This window comes from Hyperolius riggenbachi, chromosome 4, assembly GCF_040937935.1.
Source record: "Hyperolius riggenbachi isolate aHypRig1 chromosome 4, aHypRig1.pri, whole genome shotgun sequence".
Taxonomy (NCBI): Eukaryota; Metazoa; Chordata; class Amphibia; order Anura; family Hyperoliidae; genus Hyperolius; species Hyperolius riggenbachi.
The window spans coordinates 15,631,331-15,653,069 of NC_090649.1; the positions used below are offsets into that span (position 1 = coordinate 15,631,331).

The 21,739-nt window shown below is 54.9% G+C and overlaps 1 pseudogene; it reads right to left on the bottom strand.

Annotated features, from left to right (window-relative positions):
- Window positions 1–631: 631 nt before the first annotated feature.
- Window positions 632–21,739, bottom strand: part of LOC137570310 (cytochrome P450 2F2-like) — a 46,768-nt pseudogene continuing 25,660 nt past the window's right edge.

Sequence of the window (21,739 nt, forward strand, 5' to 3'; positions counted from 1 at the left end):
AGTGCCACTGCCAGCCACTACCACCGGTACTATTTTACTTTCCTTAAACTTTTGTATGGGGAAGCGGGCAGAGGGGGGAGCGCTAGCGGAGGGGGTGGGGGGAATTTCCGACCCCCCCGCGATTGGGGCATGCTCCCCCTTATGCCTGCAACCCCATAGGGCCCCCAAAAGCGGGATGTTCGGGGAGTTCGGGGTTCGGCCCGAACATGCCGAACATCGCGGCCATGTTCGGCAAACGTTCCCGAACCTGAACATCCAGGTGTTCGCCCAACACTAATCCACAGTACTGGCTCTCTATTGGTCCTGTGTTGGTAATATGCCCTTCTATAGATGCTTTAAATAGTAGTGATCATAAACACATTATTCCCCATCCCCTTCTTGCTGACACTGTGGTTGTGCTTGATTGGTTTTGGTGTGGCGTATCAATTGTTATGTATAGAGTGCTTGGAGGGGCCCCATGTAGAACTTGCACTGGGGCCCACAGCTCCTTACCTACGCCACTGAGTGTAACTAAAACTCACACCTCCCCAAACAGGAGGTGTTCCCTGAGTCCCCATTACTCTCCCCTCTTCCTCCTGTGACTGGCCCCACATACCCAGACTGGGACCAAGAGCCAGAGCCACTTCACTAGTTTTTGTCAGTACTTTAGCAAAGCTGGAATGATTTTATTGTAACTTCTTCCTTTCACAGCGGATCCTTTTCTTTGCTCATCTTCCTTCTCCTGTGATTGGCTCTCAAGTCACAGAAGAGCCCCTTTTTCCGAAACTCCCATCGCAGTTCCCCGAGGTTGAAGGTGTCTGTGGGGTTGGCGGGACGGAAGGTGAACTTCTGGAGCAGAGCGGTGAAGAAGATGAAGATCTCCATCTGGGCTAGCCCCTCCCCCGGGCACATCCTCTTTCCTGCAACACACATGGGAAGAGGTTATTGTAGAACTGACATAATCGCATACAGTCCCCCTCACTGGTGAAGCTGGGCCACCCTTTCCACTTGCAGGTCTGGATCTATGTACTGCATCAACTGGCACAGCGCTTATAGATACAGCAGATCAACCAATCCTCAATGTTTGTGACAGGAGCGTAACTACAGGGGAGCATCCTCTGTGACCATAAGGGCCCCAGAGCTGCGCAGTCGTCTAACTCTGAACCGCACATGCGCTGTACTGTGACGCCAGCTGGCATGATGACATGGAGTGTACCTGTTAAGGAAGAACCTGCCGACCTTCAGCCCAAAAGTCAGCGGTAAAGGATCTGGAGAGGAGCCAGGAAGACACCGGGGGGGGACCTCACAGCCTATGGGGGGGGGGGGGGGCTGGAGGAAGCACCAGGTAAGTACCAGTTTCCTTTTTTTACTGCTCAGAGTCCCTTTAAGGGGTCCATCCTTCCGATCAGGTGTTTTTGTGGCTAAACTTGTTATAGGTGTGAATCTGATAGTCACACTTTAGGGCCCTTATAAGATGGGCCCCCAGGCTGTGAGGGTCATAAGGGGTTGGCAAGGGAAAGAGTGTGACCATTGGGGGCCCATGAAAGGTTTGCTAGGGGCCCCATGATTTATAGTTAAGCCCCTGGTTTCTGCAGATCTGGTGTGGGTGTGATACCTACCCATAGAGAAGGGGATCAGTGCCTCCTGCTTGCAGAAGTTGCCCTCGTCATCCAGGAAGTTCTCCGGGTGGAACTGGTGGGGGGTCTTCCAGTGCTCGGGGTCCGCCAGGGAGGAGGCGAGAAGAGGGATGACTTTAGTTCCCTGGAGGAGAAATGAAAGTTGGACCTGTGATTTTGGGTTCCATTGCTACAAAGTGCAGGAATTGTCACACATCACAAGTAAATGTATTATAGCAGTATTAGTAAAGCAGATCGGGGGGTTCTGCCATCACTCACACCATTCTCATATCTAATTCATCTGATCCAGAGATATTGGAAGAGTGAGGTGACCAAATATTCATGCCTGCAGGGGGCAGCAGAGTGGAGGAGCCCCAGCTACAGACAAACTATCACTCTGCCTCTAGCTCCTCCTTCTATATTGCTCCTTCCTCTCTATAGCTCTTCCCTCTGCTCCAGAGCTGAGCTTTGTTGATATCCCTGAGTTTGGTGAGAAAAGGCAGCATGCATGCTAATGAGGGGATTATGCTAATTAAGGTGGTGGTGGTGGGGAAATAGGAAGTTATGCAAATTAGGGCCAAGGGGAGGAGGGGCAGTTCATCGCTAACGAGGCATAAGGTTTTCCTCCTGACCAAGGTACAGAGCTCAGCTGTCTATAGGAGGCAGGACACGCTATCGCCACAAGTGCTGTGTGGTTTTAACTATGACCGGTTCCTAACTAATTAATGAAAGTTCATATGATTTTGATTTTTGATTTCAGAGCATGGCGGGAGAACATTGTTCAGATTGGTGAAAGAAAATTGGTATGATCTTGCTTGCAGTGCGCGTGGGACACTAGTCAATTTACTTTGGATCAGGGCCGGTTCTAGACAGGCACATATAAGGGGGCAGCCAGAAATTTGCAGGGGGCATAAAAAACCCCTGCGCCGCGCGTAGCGCGGCGCGCCAAAAAATGGGCGTGGTCATGCAGCAGACCGTGGGTGTGGTCATGGGTGGGGCCAAATATACATGACTTTAGCAGTGGTGTTAAAGGTCTGCTGGGATAGTTTGAGCTCTGCTGTAGTGCATCCCCCAAAAATATATGTGATCTGACAGCATTTCACCAAAAATACACTGCCAAGTTGCTGATGTATGGCACCCTTAAAGGAAACCAAAGATGATTGATACTGTTTTATACATACCCAGGTCTTCCTCCAGCCCCATGCACACAGATCGCTCCCACGCCGCCGTCCTCTGCTGCCTGCTGCTGCGGTATTGGGTCCCGTTAGTTCAGCCAGTCTGCGCAAGAGGAACTGCGCTCTTTACGTATCTCTCCAGCGACCACCGAAGAGATACGTAGAGGGCGCACTTCCCTTGGGTAGACTGGCAGAACTAACGGGACCCAATACCGCAGCAGCAGGCAGCAAAGGACGGCGTCGTGGGAGTGATCTGTGCGCATGGGGCTGGAGGAAGCCCCAGGTATGTATACAACACTGTCAATCATCTCTGGTACACTTTAAGACATTCTTAATAGGAGACCAGCAGCAGCTACAAATGATTAAATTAGGATACACAAAGCTTAAGAAGCTAGGACAGGCAGTGAAAGGGTTAAAAGAAAATGCAGGCTGAAGTGAGCAGAGCAGATAAAAGAGGGCAGGTCAGTCAGTGAGACTGAATAGTGAAAAGAAGGGGGGTGAGCCATTACACAGAGTATATCTGACCTCTGTGCAGATTGTTCCTGCTCCCTGAGCTGCAGATAGGAATCAGTTATTAATAAAAGAGTATCCCCCTGCCCACCAATCATCACAGTGATGTGGGCACAGGGTCCTCAGGTCAGTGTGGGAGGTCAGGGGACTCGTACATTATACACAACATAGCGCCGTCCATCAGCAGCACACAGGCAGTCTGACAGGCTGTGTCCTGTGTATGCAGAGAGCTGGGCGGCTGGGACTGGAGACATAAATCACTTGCCTTTTCCTCTCATGTCTCCCCAGCGCGCCCATCCTTCTCATTCAGATACAGAGATACTTGTGGCTGGCTGGCCGGGATCACATGGGGCGGGCAGCCAGTGAGAGAGCAGAGTGTCTCACTCCTCTCTCACTGGCTGCCTGGCCCCATGTGATACCCGACCAGGCTACTGAGTGTCTCTATCTCCGCCCTCTACACACAGCACAGCGGAGATAGAGGAAATGTGTCTGCGTTCCATGGACCAGGAAGCAGCAGCATATTTGAGGGGGCAAGAAGTCTATTTGAGGGGGCTCTGCCCCCTCTTGCCCCCCCCTAAAGCCGGCCCTGCTTTGGATTGACCACATTGTTTTCAATCTCCTATCAATTGCTAGATGGGAAATCATGTAATGTGTGAGGAACTTTCTTCATCAGCTGATATCAAAATAAATCATTTTTAAAGAATTTGGTCAGGAGCCAAACCACTCATTGCTTCCTGCTCCACTGTCTGTCCCTGCTACAGGCTGCAATCTTCTTAAAGAGATTCAGTCTGTGCCCGCCCCCTTGCAAACTGAAAAAAAAAAGGGTGCAATCCAAGCAGAGCCAACCCCACCCGCAAAGCCTGAAGATAATCCTCTCAGATTGGCTGCTTCTGGTGATATGATAAAAACAGGAGGCACATTTCATACAGGAAAGGTAACTGCTTATTGCACTGATTAATACATTAGTAGATGGTATTTATAAATCTGTGCCTACAGATTTGCATTCAGCAGTCCCTTTACATTCTGACATAACCATGGTGAGAGGTGAAATCCTTCAACACTTAAACAGTACTTGAATAAATAAAGAAAAGAATGACAGAGCCTGTCATACCAAGTTTCAGGGTTAATACTTACCTGATCCGATGTAAGTGGGGATGCAGGTGATGCTCCGCCCCCTCCTCGGGAACTCTGTCGCAGCCATGTTTCTGTTGTCTACCAAAGCTCTTTGGGAAGCTCTGCTGGCATTGCCACAGCCTCTCACTGTTCAGAAACCACCAATTAGGCAACGGGGACAAAGGGCTGGGGGCGGGCTGCAGCAACGCAGATGGGCGTGGCCAGAGCCTCGGCAGATATTTAAAAAACAAAACTCTCCTCGGCTGCAATTCCGAGGGGGCAGAGCAATCATCTGCATGACTAAATTAGGGTTGATCAGGTAAGTATTTAGGCCTGAGACCCCCCCCCCCCCAGTCCTTTATCAATAAGACATGACAGACTCTTGTCTCTTCGAGTTCATGTACTCTGTAATACTGCATGTTTGCTTGGTGCCTGGTGGCCCCCAGCTGTAGTGTGTCAGGCAGGTGGTCTTCTCACCTGGGGGAGGGTGAAGCCTCTGAAGTTGGTGTCTGCAGCCATTTTGTGTGGGAGGGCCATCGGCGCGATGTCTGCAAATCGCATGGCTTCATGTACCACGGCGTTTGTGTACGGCAGGCGGCAGCGATCTGCAATTCCAGGCAGCCTGTCTGGACCAATCATCTCATCCAATTCCTTCTGAACTCGCTCTGTGGACAAACGTTTCATCACGGATCAGAATTTCACCAGCCATTCCGGAACCCCCACCCCCTACAGCAAGTGTGTCCAGTGTGGTACTGCTCCGCTCCCCCATAACAAGCATGGCCGGAACCCCCACCCACTACAGCAAGTGTGTCCAGTGTAGAGTTGGGCCGAACCTCCGATTTTAGGTTCGCGAACCTGGTTCGCGAACTTCCGCGGAAGGTTCGGTTCGCGTTAAAGTTCGCGAACCGCAATAGACTTCAATGGGGATGCAAACTTTGAAAAAAAAAAAATAATTATGCTGGCCAAAAAAGTGATGGAAAAGATGTTTCAAGGGGTCTAACACCTGGAGGGGGGCATGGCGGAGTGGGATACATGCCAAAAGTCCCGGGGAAAAATCTGGATTTGACGCAAAGCAGCGTTTTAAGGGCAGAAATCACATTGAATGCTAAATGACAGGCCTAAAGTGCTTTCAAACATCTTGCATGTGTATACATCAATCAGGTAGTGTAATTAAGGTACTGCTTCACACTGACACACCAAACTCACCGTGTAACGCACCGCAAACAGCTGTTTGTGTAGTGACGGCCGTGCTGGACTGGTGCGCACCATGGCGAGAGTGCAGGTTTTGGTGGCTTTACAGCCCATATGGTCGCCTGGCTGATGTAGCTGAATAACAGAACAGTGACTGTCCAGCTGATCAAATTTGGTCTGACCACAATGAGGCAACGACCTTATTATCGTGGGTGTGCCCCCCGAGACACTCATCTAGGCGCCGGTCATTGCTTCATTGTGATACGCAAGCCCCTTCACCACGGCAAGGTAATGATCACGAAGGGGAATGGGCGCATGTACATGCCTTTTCTTTTGTTGTTGCAGCTGCCCGCAGTGCAGCCAGAAAAATTAGGCAGTCATGTTCACGCACCAGAAAAATTATTACAGCGGCCGCTGCTAGCAGCGGCCTAAAAAATTCAGCAATCCGCCTGGAGTCCCAGACCCTGTTGGTGGTGGCGGAGAAGGTAGTCAAGCGGCCTGCAGGCAGACATGCTGTGTGGAGGGACTGGGAGCGACTTAGTCTTCTTGGGGCAGGCCAGGCAGCCAGTCACACGGCGTGCAGGCAGAGATGCTGTGAGTGCGGGGACTGACTTAGTCTTGGGGCGAGCAGCAGCCCTCCGGGATCCATGCCTCATTCATTTTGATAAAGGTGAGGTACTTAACACTTTTGTGACTTAGGCGACTTCTCTTCTCTGTGACAATGCCTCCAGCTGCGCTGAAGGTCCTTTCTGACAGGACGCTTGCGGCAGGGCAGGAGAGAAGTTGGATGGCAAATTGGGACAGCTCTGGCCACAGGTCAAGCCTGCGCACCCAGTAGTTCAAGGGTTCCTCATCGCTGTTCACAGCAGTGTCTACATCCACACTTAAGGCCAGGTAGTCGGCTACCTGCCGTTCCAGGCGTTGGTGGAGGGTGGATCCGGAAGGGCTACGGCGAGGCGTTGGACTAAAGAACGTCCGCATGTCCGACATCACCATGAGATCGCTGGAGCGTCCTGTCTTTGACTGCGTGGACACGGGAGGAGGATTAGTGGCAGTGGTACCTTGCTGGCGTTGTGCCGTCACATCACCCTTAAAGGGAAGGTCCAAGCAAAAAAAAAAAAATGAGATTCACTTACCTGGGGCTTCTACCAGCCCCATGTAGCCATCCTGTGCCCTTGTAGTCACTCACTGCTGCTCCAGTCCCCCGCTGGCAGCTTTCTGACCTCGGAGGTCAGGGCCACATTGCATACATTTTTACGCATTCCAGCTAGTGCAGGAACAAAACTTTACGCGTTTCACCACTAACGCGTAAAAATGTATGTGTTAATGTTCCTGCACTAGCGGGAATGTGTAAAAATGTACGCTATTCGGCCCTGACCTCCGAGGTCAGAAAGCTGCCAGGGGGGGACTGGAGCAGCAGTGCGTGACTACGAGGGCACAGGATGGCTGCATGGGGCTGGTAGAAGCCCCAGGTAAGTGAATCTCAATTTTTTTTTTTGCTTGGACCTTCCCTTTAAAGGCATTGTAAAGCATAGTTGACAGCTGGTTCTGCAGGTGCTGCATCCTTTCCACCTTCCGGTGAGTTGGTAACAGGTCCGCCACTTTGTGCCTGTACCGAGGGTCTAGTAGTGTGGCCACCCAGTACAGCTCATTCCCCTTGAGGTTTTTTATACGGGGGTCCCTCAACAGGCAGGACAGCATAAAAGACGACATCTGCACAAAGTCGGATCCAGTACCCTCCATCTCCTCTTGCTCTTCCTCAGTGACGTCAGGTAAGTCAACCTCCTCCCCCCAGCCGCGAACAATACCACGGGAAGGTTGAGCAGCACAAGCCCCTTGCGATGCCTGCTGAGGTTGTTCTCCTGCCGCTGTCCCCTCCTCCTCCTCCTCCTCCTCCCCCAAAGAAACACCTTGCTCATCATCCTCTGAGTCTGACTCGTCTTCTGCACACGACTTCTCTTCTTCCTCCTCCTCCCCCCTCTGTGCTGCCGCAGGTGTTGAGGAAACAGCTGGGTCTGATGAAAATTGGTCCCATGCCTGTTCCTGCCGTAACGGTTCCTGGTCACGCTCATTCACAGCTTCATCCGCCACTCTACGCACAGCACGCTCCAAGAAGTAAGCGTAGGGAATTAAGTCGCTGATGGTGCCCTCACCAGGTTGGTCACCTCCTCAAACGGCCGCATGAGCCTGCATGCATTTTCCATCAGTGTCCAGTTGTCGGGACAGAACATCCCCATCTTCCCAGACTGTTTCATTCTACTGTAGTTGTAGAGGTAGTGGGTCACGGCTTTCTTCTGTTCTAGCAGGCGGGAGAACATGAGCAGGGTCGAGTTCCAGCGAGTCGGGCTATCGCAAATGAGGCGTCTCACCGGCATGTTGTTTTTGCGCTGAATTTCCGCAAAGCGTGCCATGGCTGTGTAAGACCGCCTCAGATGCCCACAGAACTTCCTGGCCTGCTTCAGGACATTCGCTAAGCCAGGGTACTTTGCCACAAATCTTTGAACCACTAGATTCATGACATGTGCCATGCAGGGTATGTGTGTCAGCTTCCCCATATGCAAAGCGGCAAGCAGATTACTGCCGTTGTCGCACACCACGTTGCCTATCTCCAGGTGGTGCGGGGTCAGCCACTCATCCACCTGTTTCTTAAGAGCAGCCAGGAGAGCTGCTCCAGTGTGACTCTCCGCTTTGAGACAAGACATGTCTAAGATGGCGTGACACCGTCTTACCTGGCATGCAGCATAGGCCCTGCGGAGCTGGGGCTGTGTAGCTGGAGAGGAGAACTGCCACTCAGCCAAGGAGGAGGAGGACAGTGAAGAGCATGTAGCAGGAGGAGAGGAGGTGGCAGGAGGCCTGCCTGCAAGCCGTGGAGGTGTCACAATTTGGTCCGCTGCGCCCTGCTTGCCATCGTTCACCACCAGGTTCACCCAATGGGCTGTGTAGGTAATGTAGCGGCCCTGCCCGTGCTTGGCAGACCAGGCATCCGTGGTCAGGTGCAGGGTCGGACTGGGACACCAAGGGCCCACCGAGGAAGTTTCAGCCTGGGGCCCACCCCCCTCTCCTCCTCCTCCCTCCCCCCCCCCATTTTGGGCTCACATACACATGTACTCTAGAAATTTTGCATGACTTTATGGTAGGGAATAGATTGTGAGCAATTCTGAGGACAGTCTCCAATAGGGATATGTCTAAATGCGAAACTAAATGGGTGTCACCATGCACTGGAACATCGGCGTGGTCATGATGAGTCATGGGCAGACTTAAAAAAAAAATACAAAACACAAAATAAGTAGCGGCGTTATTCACAGAGATTAGGTCCGACCAGATACATTGTATATTCAAGTAGTTACATGCCTCATGATAATTCATCAAGTAGTCAAATTGCAGCAGATACCCCCACAAAATGCAATCAGGTTGACGGCAGATACCCCCACACAATGCAATCAGGTTGGTGGCAGATACCCCCACAAAATGCAATCAGGTTGACGGCAGATACCCCCACACAATGCAATCAGGTTAACGGCAGATACCCCCACAAAATGCAATCAGGTTGACGGCAGATACCCCCACAAAATGCAATCAGTTTGGCTGCAGATACCCCCACAAAATGCAATCAGTTTGGCTGCAGATACCCCCACACAATGCAATCAGGTTGGCTGCAGATACCCCCACACAATGCAATCAGGTTGGTGGCAGAGATACCCCCACACAATGCAAGTCCCCCCCAGCTTGGAAGGGGGGGCAGAGGGCACAGATCAGCGGGGAAGCCTCCCCCCCTCCCTCACCTAGGGCCCCCCCTTCCGCGCACCCCCCTCCTCGAGAAGTGCAGCCAGCAGCGAGCGGAGTATAGCTTACCAGCTTCAGATGATGCTATCTCCGCTCCGCTCCGCATGCCGCTGCTGCCCTGCTGGTCTCTGTCTCCTGTAGTGACGCTGTCCAATCACGCTCTAGCAGGAAGTACTGCGAAAACGTGATTGGACAGCGTCACACACTACAGTCAGAGACCAGCAGGGCAGCGGCATGCGGACTCGGAGCGGAGATAGCATCATCTCTGTAGCTATTCTCCGCTCGCTGCTGGCTGCACTTCTGGAGGAGGGGGGTGCGCGGAAGGGGGGGGCCCTAGGTGAGGGAGGGGGGGACTCTTCCCCCCCTCCCCGCCGCTCTGTGCCCAATTCCCCCCCTTCCAAGCTGTGCCCCCCTCCAGTGGCGTAGCTAGGGTGTTTGACACCCGGTGCGGATAATTTACCAACACCCCCCCCCCCCCAAAAAAAGCAAAGCGCGCAGCGACAAAAAAAATGGGTGTGGACATGACATCACATGGGTGGGGGGTAATTGTAATGTAACTGTAACAGTAAGGCAGTGGGCTAATATAGGTAGCCAGAATAGTTTCCCTCAGCATAGGTTAGATATGACAAATATGACAACATGACAAATTCAGCAATCTTGAGGCCCCCAACAAGACAAATTCAGCAATCATGAGGCCCCCAACAAGACATTCAGTAACCATGAGGCCCCCAACAAGACAAATTCAGTAACCATGAGGCCCCCAACAAGACAAATTCAGCAGTCATGAGGCACATAAATAAACAGCATTTCACATAAATAGGCAGAATGCCCACTTAACATGGTAGACACCTCTCACCTTGCTTCTGAATTCTCCTCTACTGGCTGCTGTGCCAGGCAATACTGTTTTTGGCTGGATTGGGGATGATGTGTGGGCTGAAAGGCCTGGCGGTGATGCTGTGGCCGGCCTGGCGGTGATGCTGGGCTGTACTTGGCTGGTTGAAGTAAATGTTGGCCTGACTGTTGGTGGTGATGCTGTGGCTGGGCTGGCTGGCGGTGATGCTGGGCTGTACTTGGCTGGTTGAAGTAAATGTTGGCCTGACTGTTGGTGGTGATGCTGTGGCCTTTTTGACAGTGATTCTGGGCTGGTTGGCTGGTGGTGATGCTGGGCTGGCCTGGATAGTTTAGGTAGTGACAGGTGCACCCTAGTTTAGGTAGCACCAGGAGCCTCCCAGCTTAGGTAGTGACAGGACCCCCAAGTTTAGGTAGCGACAGGAGCCCCCCAGTTTAGTTAGTGACAGATACCCCCCAGTTTAGGTAGTGACAGGAGCCCCCAGTGTTTGTAGTGACAGGTGCCCCCCAGTTAAGGTAGTAACAGGTGCCCCCCAGGGTATGTAGTGACAGGAGCCCCCAGTGTTTGTAGTGACAGGTGCCCCCCAGGGTATGTAGTGACAGGTGCCCCCAGTTTAGGTAGTGACAGTGCCCCCCAGTTCAGGTAGTGACAGGTGCCCCCAGTTCAGGTATTGACAGGCGCCCCCCCAGTTCAGTTAGTGACAGGTACCCCCAGTTTAGGTATGACAGGAGCCCCCCAGTGTATATAGTGACAGGAGCCCCTAGTTTAGGTAGTGACAGGGCCCCCCAGTATAGATAGACAGGTCTATAGGTGTCCCCAGTTTAAATAGCCAGATCTATAGGTGTCCTCAGTGGCAGCGGAGAGAGAAGAGAAGCGGTGGGGAAGGGAGGACGTTTCCCCCTCCCCCTTCCCTCACCTTGGGGCTCCCCCTCTCTCGCTCCCCCCTTTAGAATTAAGTGATGCGGCAGGCAGCGCCGCTGTGCCTGCCGCTTCTTTTCTCTCTCCGCTGCCACCCCAGGGCGGGCGGGCCAGCCACGTCCGGGTAGCTAGGGGGGGGCAGCAGCTAGCCAGGGGAGTGTGCATGCCCCATTTTGCCCTACGTAGGGACGCCCATGGCATGGTAGGCAGATAGGTAGCCGGGTAGGCAGTTATGTAGCCGGGTGGGAGGGTAGGCAGATAGGTAGCTGGGTGGGCAGTTAGGTAGCCGGGTGGGAGGGTAGGCAGTTAGGTAGCCAGGTGGGCAGATAGGTAGCTGGGTGGGCAGTTAGGTAGCCGGGTGGGCAGTTAGGTAGCCAGGTGGGAGGGTAGGCAGATAGGTAGCTGGGTGGGTAGATAGGTAGCCGGGTGGGCAGATAGGTAGCCGGGTGGGAGGGTAGGCAGATAGGTAGCTGGGTGGGTAGATAGGTAGCCGGGTGGGTAGATAGGTAGCCGGGTGGGCAGATAGGTAGCCGGGTGGGAGGGTAGGCAGATAGGTAGCTGGGTGGGTAGATAGGTAGCCGGGTGGGCAGTTAGGTAGCCAGGTGGGAGGGTAGGCAGTTAGGTAGCCGGGTGGGCAGATAGGTAGCTGGGTGGGTAGATAGGTATCCAGGTGGGCAGATAGGTAGCCGGGTGGGCAGATAGGTAGCCGGGTGGGAGGGTAGGCAGTTAGGTAGCCGGGTGGGCAATTAGGTAGCCGGGTGGGAGGGTAGGCAGATAGGTAGCTGGGTGGGTAGATAGGTAGCCGGGTGGGAGGGTAGGCAGTTAGGTAGCCGGGTGGGCAGTTAGGTAGCCGGGTGGGAGGGTAGGCAGAAGGGTAGCCGGGTGGGAGGGTAGGCAGTTAGGTAGCCGGGTGGGCAGTTAGGTAGCCGGGTGGGAGGGTAGGCAGATAGGTAGCTGGGTGGGTAGATAGGTAGCCGGGTGGGCAGCCAGTTAGGTAGCCGGGTGGGTAGATAGGTAGCCGGGTGGGAGGGTAGGCAGTTAGGTAGCCGGGTGGGCAGTTAGGTAGCCGGGTGGGAGGGTAGGCAGATAGGTAGCTGGGTGGGTAGATAGGTAGCCGGGTGGGCAGATAGGTAGCCGGGTGGGAGGGTAGGCAGATAGGTAGCTGGGTGGGTAGATAGGTAGCCGGGTGGGTAGATAGGTAGCCGGGTGGGCAGATAGGTAGCCGGGTGGGAGGGTAGGCAGATAGGTAGCTGGGTGGGTAGATAGGTAGCCGGGTGGGCAGTTAGGTAGCCAGGTGGGAGGGTGGGCAGTTAGGTAGCCGAGTGGGTAGCCAGTGGGGGCCCCGACTCCTATGCTCCCCCTCACCTGGGTGTCCCCCCTCCTTACAAGCCGCGGGGAGGGCAGCCCGACTGTTTTTTTTTTTTGTTTTTTTTCCCTTAAAAAAAACTATTTTCCCCGGGGGCCCCCTCCTATCCTCCCCCTCCCTCACCTCGGACTCTCGGAGGGCCCCCTCCTGTTACGAGCGGCGCCGGCGGGTACAGCAAACTTCCGGGGAGGTAAAGCAGAAGATAGAGGTCCAGCTGCCTCCCAGTCGCTGTCTCCTCTATGCCGCTCGCACTAAACCAGGAAGCAGTGCGAGCGGCATAGAGGAGACAGCGTAGCCCGGGAGGCAGCTGGACCTCTATCTTCTGCTATACCTCGCAGGAACTTTGCTGTAACCGCCGCCGCCGCTCGTAACAGGAGGGGGGCCCTCCGAGGTGAGGGAGGGGGAGGATAGGAGGGGGCCCCCCCGGGGAAAATAGTTTTTATTAAGGGACATAAAAAAAAAAAAACAGTCGGGCTGCCCTCCCCGGCTCTCCCATGCAGCGCACGCCTTCTAGGGGCCCCCAGGAGGAGGGGCAGTCGGGGCCCACCGATGGGACCGTCGGTGGTTCGGCGGCTCTGTCCGAGCCTGGTCAGGTGTACCCTTGACCCAACGCTCTTCGCAAGAGATGACACCACTTGCCTCTCAACTTCACGGTGCAGTTGGGGTATGGCCTTTCTCGAAAAATAAGTGCGGCCTGGCATCTTCCACTGCGGTGTTCCGATGGCCGCAAATTTACGGAAGGCCACCAGCCGGTATGGTAACAGCTGCCGAGCTAACAGTTCCGCCACGCCAGCTGTCAGACGCCGGGCAAGGGGGTGACTGGCCGAAATTGGCTTCTTCCGCTCAAACATTTCCTTCACGGACACCTATATGCTGCTGTGGGCAGAGGAGCAGGAACTGCTCAAGGGCAGAGGCGGAGTGGAGGAGGGTGCCTGTGAAGGCGCAAGGGAGAAAGCGGCAGAAGCAGATGATGCACCTGAAGGAGGAAGAGGAGAAGGAGGGTGACTTTTCTTTTGTGTGCTGCTGCTGCTTTTGCTCAGGTGGCCATCCCATTGCTGTTTGTGCCTTTTCTCCAGGTGCCTTCGTAAGGCACTTGTCCCTACGTGAGTGTTGGCCTTTCCACGGCTCAATTTTTGTTGGCAGAGCGAACAGATGGCTTTGGTCCGATCTGAGGCACACACATTAAAAAAATTCCACACCGCTGAGCCACCCTGGGATGTGGGCACTATGGGGACCTCAGCAGCTGATGCTGAAGGGCAAGTTGGCTGGCTGTACATAGGTGGTGATACATGGTGCCAGACTCTGCCACCAGCTGTTTCTGACGAAGAGCTGCCCCAGCTTCTTTCAGCAACTTCTCTCCTCCTACTACTCTCTGACTCCCCCTCTGAACTGTCCCCCTCTTCATCTCCTCTATTGGGAACATACAGAGGATCCCTATTACCGTCATCATCGTAATCATCCTGCCCAGCTTCGCTTGCCTCAGACAAATCCAAACTTGCACCATCAGTAGGTCCTTCATCCTCCTGACACGTTACATCCATAGTGTTGCCGCGTAACTCAGACATATGAGCTGGTGAAAATTCATCTGGCTGTAACAACAATGGCTGTGCATCAGTGATTTCACCACTAAATAATTCTTGCGAAGTGTCAAATGCAGCGGAAGTGGTGCTAGTAGTAGCGCTGGTGGCTGAGCAAGATGAGGTGTTCTGTGTCGCTAAATACTCAACCACGTCCTGACAATCTTGGGAGGTGATGGGACGTGCCTTCTTCCGAGCACTGTACTGTGGGCCAGGTCCACACGAAATTACATTTACACGACCTCGCGCAGACCTGCCGGGTGGCCTTCTTCTAGCTCTGGCACTACCTCTTCCTCTACCTGTTTTGTCCATATCGGGTATGCACGGAGTGGTATATCACACTGCGTGCACTCACGTAGGTAGGTGGGTTCACTTAACTGCACAGGTATGCGCACTGATGCGGTGGGTTCACTGAACAGAACAGGTATACAGTGGCGGGTTCACAGAATAGGTATGCAGTGGCAGGTTCACTGAACACAACAGGTATGCAGTGGCGGGTTCACTAAACAGAACAGGTATACAGTGGCAGGTTCACTGAACAGGTTTACAGTGGCGGGTCCACTAAACAGAACAGGTATGCAGTGGCGGGTTCACTAAACAGAACAGGTATACAGTGGCGGGTTCACAGAACAGGTATGCAGTGGCAGGTTCACTGAACACAACAGGTATGCAGTGGCGGGTTCACTGAACAGGTATACAGTGGCGGGTCCACTGAACAGAACAGGTATGCAGTGGCGGGTTCACTAAACAGAACAGGTATGCAGTGGCGGGTTCACTAAACAGAACAGGTATACAGTGGCAGGTTCACTAAACAGAACAGGTATACAGTGGCGGGTTCACAGAACAGGTATGCAGTGGCAGGTTCACTGAACACAACAGGTATGCAGTGGCGGGTTCACTAAACAGAACAGGTATACAGTGGCAGGTTCACTGAACAGGTTTACAGTGGCGGGTCCACTAAACAGAACAGGTATGCAGTGGCGGGTTCACTAAACAGAACAGGTATGCAGTGGCGGGTTCACTAAACAGAACAGGTATACAGTGGCGGGTTCACTAAACAGAACAGGTATACAGTGGCGGGTTCACAGAACAGGTATGCAGTGGCAGGTTCACTGAACACAACAGGTATGCAGTGGCGGGTTCACTGAACACAACAGGTATGCAGTGGCGGGTTCACTGAACACAACAGGTATGCAGTGGCAGGTTCACTGAACAGGTATACAGTGGCGGGTCCACTGAACAGAACAGGTATGCAGTGGCGGGTTCACTAAACAGAACAGGTATACAGTGGCGGGTTCACTGAACAGGTTTACAGTGGCGGGTCCACTAAACAGAACAGGTATGCAGTGGCGGGTTCACTAAACAGAACAGGTATACAGTGGCGGGTTCACAGAACAGGTATGCAGTGGCAGGTTCACTGAACACAACAGGTATGCAGTGGCGGGTTCACTGAACAGGTATACAGTGGTGGGTCCACTGAACAGAACAGGTATGCAGTGGCGGGTTCACTGAACAGGTATACAGTGGCGGGTCCACTGAACAGAACAGGTATGCAGTGGCGGGTTCACTAAACAGAACAGGTATACAGTGGCGGGTTCACTAAACAGAACAGGTATACAGTGGCGGGTTCACAGAACAGGTATGCAGTGGCAGGTTCACTGAACACAACAGGTATGCAGTGGCGGGTTCACTGAACACAACAGGTATGCAGTGGCGGGTTCACTGAACAGGTATACAGTGGCGGGTCCACTGAACAGAACAGGTATGCAGTGGCGGATTCACTAAAAAGAACAGGTATACAGTGGCGGGTTCACTGAACAGGTATACAGTGGCGGGTCCACTGAACAGAACAGGTATGCAGTGGCGGGTTCACTGAACAGGTATAGAGTGGCGGGTCCACTGAACAGAACAGGTATGCAGTGGCGGGTTCACTAAACAGAACAGGTATACAGTGGCGGGTTCACTAAACAGAACAGGTATACAGTGGCGGGTTCACAGAACAGGTATGCAGTGGCAGGTTCACTGAACACAACAGGTATGCAGTGGCGGGTTCACTGAACAGGTATACAGTGGCGGGTCCACTGAACAGAACAGGTATGCAGTGGCGGGTTCACTAAACAGAACAGGTATACAGTGGCGGGTTCACAGAACAGGTATGCAGTGGCAGGTTCACTGAACACAACAGGTATGCAGTGGCGGGTTCACTGAACAGGTATACAGTGGCGGGTCCACTGAACAGAACAGGTATGCAGTGGCGGGTTCACTGAACAGGTATACAGTGGCGGGTCCACTGAACAGAACAGGTATGCAGTGGCGGGTTCACTGAACAGGTATACAGTGGCGGGTCCACTGAACAGAACAGGTATGCAGTGGCGGGTTCACTGAACAGGTATGCAGTGGTGGGTTCACAGAACAGGTATGCAGTGGTGGGTTCACAGCACAGGTATGCAGTGGTGGGTTCACTGAACAGGTATACAGTGGCGGGTCCACTGAACAGAACAGGTATGCAGTGGCGGGTTCACTGAACAGGTATGCAGTGGTGGGTTCACAGAACAGGTATGCAGTGGTGGGTTCACAGCACAGGTATGCAGTGGTGGGTTCAATGAACAGGTATACAGTGGCGGGTCCACTGAACAGAACAGGTATGCAGTGGCAGGTTCACTAAACAGGTATGCAGTGGTGGGTTCACAGCACAGGTATGCAGTGGTGGGTTCACAGAACAGGTATGCAGTGGTGGGTTCACAGAACAGGTATGCAGTGGTGGGTTCACTAAACAGGTATGCAGTGGTGGGTTCACTAAACAGGTATGCAGTGGTGGGTTCACAGCACAGGTATGCAGTGGTGGGTTCACAGAACAGGTATGCAGTGGTGGGTTCACAGCACAGGTATGCAGTGGTGGGTTCAATGAACAGGTATACAGTGGCGGGTCCACTAAACAGAACAGGTATGCAGTGGCAGGTTGACTGAAGAGGTATGCAGTGGTGGGTTCACAGCACAGGTATGCAGTGGTGGGTTCACAGAACAGGTATGCAGTGGTGGGTTCAATGAACAGGTATACAGTGGCGGGTCCACTGAACAGAACAGGTATGCAGTGGCAGGTTCACTGAACAGGTATGCAGTGGTGGGTTCACAGCACAGGTATGCAGTGGTGGGTTTACTCAACAGGTATGCAGTGGTGGGTTCACAGCACAGGTATGCAGTGGTGGGTTCACAGCACAGGTATGCAGTGGTGGGTTCACAGCACAGGTATGCAGTGGTGGGTTCACAGCACAGGTATGCAGTGGTGGGTTCACAGCACAGGTATGCAGTGGTGGGTTCACAGCACAGGTATGCAGTGGTGGGTTCACAGCACAGGTATGCAGCCAGACAGGAACAAGTTAAGCCTAACTAATCTTTCCCTGAGAGACAGTCTGCAGCAGCTCGCCCTACTCTCACTAACGCAGGCAGCACACGAGTGACCGTAATGGCCGCCGCTGCCTGCCTTATATAAGGGGGGGTGGGGCTCCAGGGGCTAGTGTAGCCTAATTGGCTACACTGGGCCTGCTGACTGATGTAGAGGGTCAAAGTTGACCCTCCATGTGCATTATGGGGCGAACCGAACTTCCGCAAAGGTTCGCCTGCGGGACGCGAACGCGAACCACCGAAGTTCGCGTGGAACCGTTCGCAGGCGAACCGTTCGGCCCAACTCTAGTCCAGTGTGGTACTACTCCATCCCTCCATAACAAGCATGGCCGGAACCCCCACCCCCTACAGCAAGAGTGTCCAGTGTGGTACTGCTCCACCCCCCCCCGCCCCCCCTGTAACAAGCATGGCCGGAACCTCCACCCCCTACAGCAAGGGTGTCCAGTGTGGTACTGCTCCATCCCTCCATAACAAGCATGGCCGGAACCCCCACCCACTATAGCAAGTGTGTCCAGTGTGGTTCTGCTCCGCCCCCCCTGTAACAAGCATGGCGACGCCTCCGGCAGCAACAGAATGGATTGCACTAGCAGGACAGGGAATGTGGAAGGTGCGCTGCCAACTTCTCTGGACATGCTGATGTGCGGCCACCTACCCTGTACATGATACGGATGCGCGGCCACCTACCCTGGACATGCTGATGTGCGGCCACCTACCCTGGACATGCGGATGTGCGGCCACCTACCCTGGACATGCTGATGTGCGGCCACCTACCCTGGACATGCTGATGTGCTGCCACCTACCCTGGACATGCTGATGTGCGGCCACCTGCCCTGGACATGCTGATGTGCGGCCACCTACCCTGGACATGCTGATGTGCTGCCACCTACCCTGGACATGCTGATGTGCGGCCACCTACCCTGGACATGCTGATGTGCGGCCACCTACCCTGGACATGCTGATGTGCGGCCTCCTACCCTGGACATGCTGATGTGCTGCCACCTACCCTGGACATGCTGATGTGCGGCCTCCTACCCTGGACATGCTGATGTGCTGCCACCTGCCCTGGACATGCTGATGTGCGGCCTCCTACCCTGGACATGCTGATGTGCTGCCACCTACCCTGGACATGCTGATGTGCTGCCACCTACCCTGGACATGCTGATGTACGGCCACCTACCCTGGACATGCTGATGTACGGCCACCTACCCTGGACATGCTGATGTGCGGCCACCTACCCTGGACATGCTGATGTGCGGCCACCTACTCCGGACATGCTGATGTACGGCCACCTACCCTGGACATGCTGATGTACGGCCACCTACCCTGGACATGCTGATGTGCGGCCACCTACCCTGGACATGCTGATGTGCGGCCACCTACTCCGGACATGCTGATGTGCGGCCACCTACTCCGGACATGCTGATGTGCGGCCTCCTACCCTGGACATGCTGATGTGCGGCCACCTACCCTGGACATGCTGATGTGCGGCCACCTACCCTGGACAAGCTGATGTGCGGCCACCTACCCTGGACAAGCTGATGTACGGCCACCTACCCTGGACATGCTGATGTGCGGCCACCTACCCTGGACATGCTGATGTGCGGCCACCTACCCTGGACATGCTGATGTACGGCCACCTACCCTGGACATGCTGATGTGCGGCCACCTACCCTGGACATGCTGATGTGCGGCCTCCTACCCTGGACATGCTGATGTGCTGCCACCTACCCTGGACATGCTGATGTGCGGCCACCTACCCTGGACATGCTGATGTGCGGCCTCCTACCCTGGACATGCGGATGTGCGGCCACCTACCCTGGACATGCTGATGTGCGGCCACCTACCCTGGACATGCTGATGTGCTGCCACCTACCCTGGACATGCTGATGTGCGGCCTCCTACCCTGGACATGCGGATGTGCGGCCACCTACCCTGGACATGCTGATGTGCGGCCACCTACCCTGGACATGCTGATGTGCGGCCACCTACCCTGGACATGCGGATGTGCGGCCACCTACCCTGGACATGCTGATGTGCGACCTCCTACCCTGGACATGCTGATGTGCTGCCACCTACCCTGGACATGCTGATGTGCTGCCACCTACCCTGGACATGCTGATGTGCAGCCTCCTATCCTGGACATGCTGATGTGCGGCCTCCTACCCTGGACATGCTGATGTGCGGCCACCTACCCTGGACATGCTGATGTGCGGCCTCCTACCCTGGACATGCGGATGTGCGGCCACCTACCCTGGACATGCTGATGTGCGGCCACCTACCCTGGACATGCTGATGTGCGGCCACCTACCCTGGACATGCGGATGTGCGGCCACCTACCCTGGACATGCTGATGTGCGACCTCCTACCCTGGACATGCTGATGTGCTGCCACCTACCCTGGACATGCTGATGTGCTGCCACCTACCCTGGACATGCTGATGTGCAGCCTCCTATCCTGGACATGCTGATGTGCGGCCACCTACCCTGGACATGCTGATGTGCGGCCACCTACCCTGGACATGCGGATGTGCGGCCACCTACCCTGGACATGCTGATGTGCGGCCACCTACCCTGGACATGCTGATGTGCTGCCACCTACCCTGGACATGCTGATGTGCGGCCACCTACCCTGGACATGCTGATGTGCGGCCACCTACCCTGGACATGCGGATGTGCGGCCTCCTACCCTGGACATGCTGATGTGCGGCCACCTACCCTGGACATGCTAATGTGCTGCCACCTACCCTGGACATGCTAATGTGCTGCCACCTACCCTGGACATGCTGATGTGCGGCCACCTACCCTGGACATGCTGATGTGCTGCCACCTACCCTGGACATGCTGATGTGCGGCCACCTACCCTGGACATGCTGATGTACTGCCACCTACCCTGGACATGCTGATGTGCGGCCTCCTACCCTGGACATGCTGATGTGCGGCCACCTACCCTGGACATGCTGATGTGCGGCCACCTACCCTGGACATGCTGATGTGCGGCCACCTACCCTGGACATGCTGATGTGCGGCCACCTACCCTGGACATGCTGATGTGCGGCCACCTACCCTGGACATGCGGATGCACGGCCTCCTACCCTGGACATGCTGATGTGCGGCCACCTACCCTGGACATGCTAATGTGCTGCCACCTACCCTGGACATGCTAATGTGCTGCCACCTACCCTGGACATGCTGATGTGCGGCCTCCTACCCTGGACATGCTGATGTGCGGCCAGCTACCCTGGACATGCTGATGTGCGGCCAGCTACCCTGGACATGCTGATGTGCGGCCTCCTACCCTGGACATGCTGATGTGCGGCCAGCTACCCTGGACATGCTGATGTGCGGCCAGCTACCCTGGACATGCTGATGTACGGCCACCTACCCTGGACATGCTGATGTACGGCCACCTACCCTGGACATGCTGATGTGCGGCCACCTACCCTGGACATGCTGATGTGCGGCCACCTACTCCGGACATGCTGATGTGCGACCACCTACCCTGGACATGCTGATGTGCGGCCACCTACCCTGGACATGCTGATGTGCGGCCACCTACCCTGGACATGCTGATGTGCGGCCACCTACCCTGGACATGCTGATGTGCGGCCACCTACCCTGGACATGCTGATGTGCTGCCACCTACCCTGGACATGCTGATGTGCGTCCTCCTACCCTGGACATGCTGATGTGCTGCCACCTACCCTGGACATGCTGATGTGCGGCCACCTACCCTGGACATGCGGATGTGCGGCCTCCTACCCTGGACATGCTGATGTGCTGCCACCTACCCTGGACATGCTGATGTACGGCCACCTACCCTGGACATGCTGATGTGCGGCCACCTACCCTGGACATGCTGATGTGCGGCCACCTACCCTGGACATGCTGATGTACGGCCTCCTACCCTGGACATGCGGATGTGCGGCCACCTACCCTGGACATGCTGATGTGCAGCCTCCTACCCTGGACATGCTGATGTGCGGCCACCTACCCTGGACATGCTGATGTGCGGCCACCTACCCTGGACACGCTGATGTGCGGCCACCTACCCTGGACATGCTGATGTGCTGCCACCTACCCTGGACATGCTGATGTGCGGCCACCTACCCTGGACACGCTGATGTGCGGCCACCTACCCTGGACACGCTGATGTGCGGCCACCTACCCTGGACACGCTGATGTGCTGCCACCTACCCTGGACATGCTGATGTGCGGCCACCTGCCCTGGACATGCTGATGTGCGGCCACCTACCCTGGACA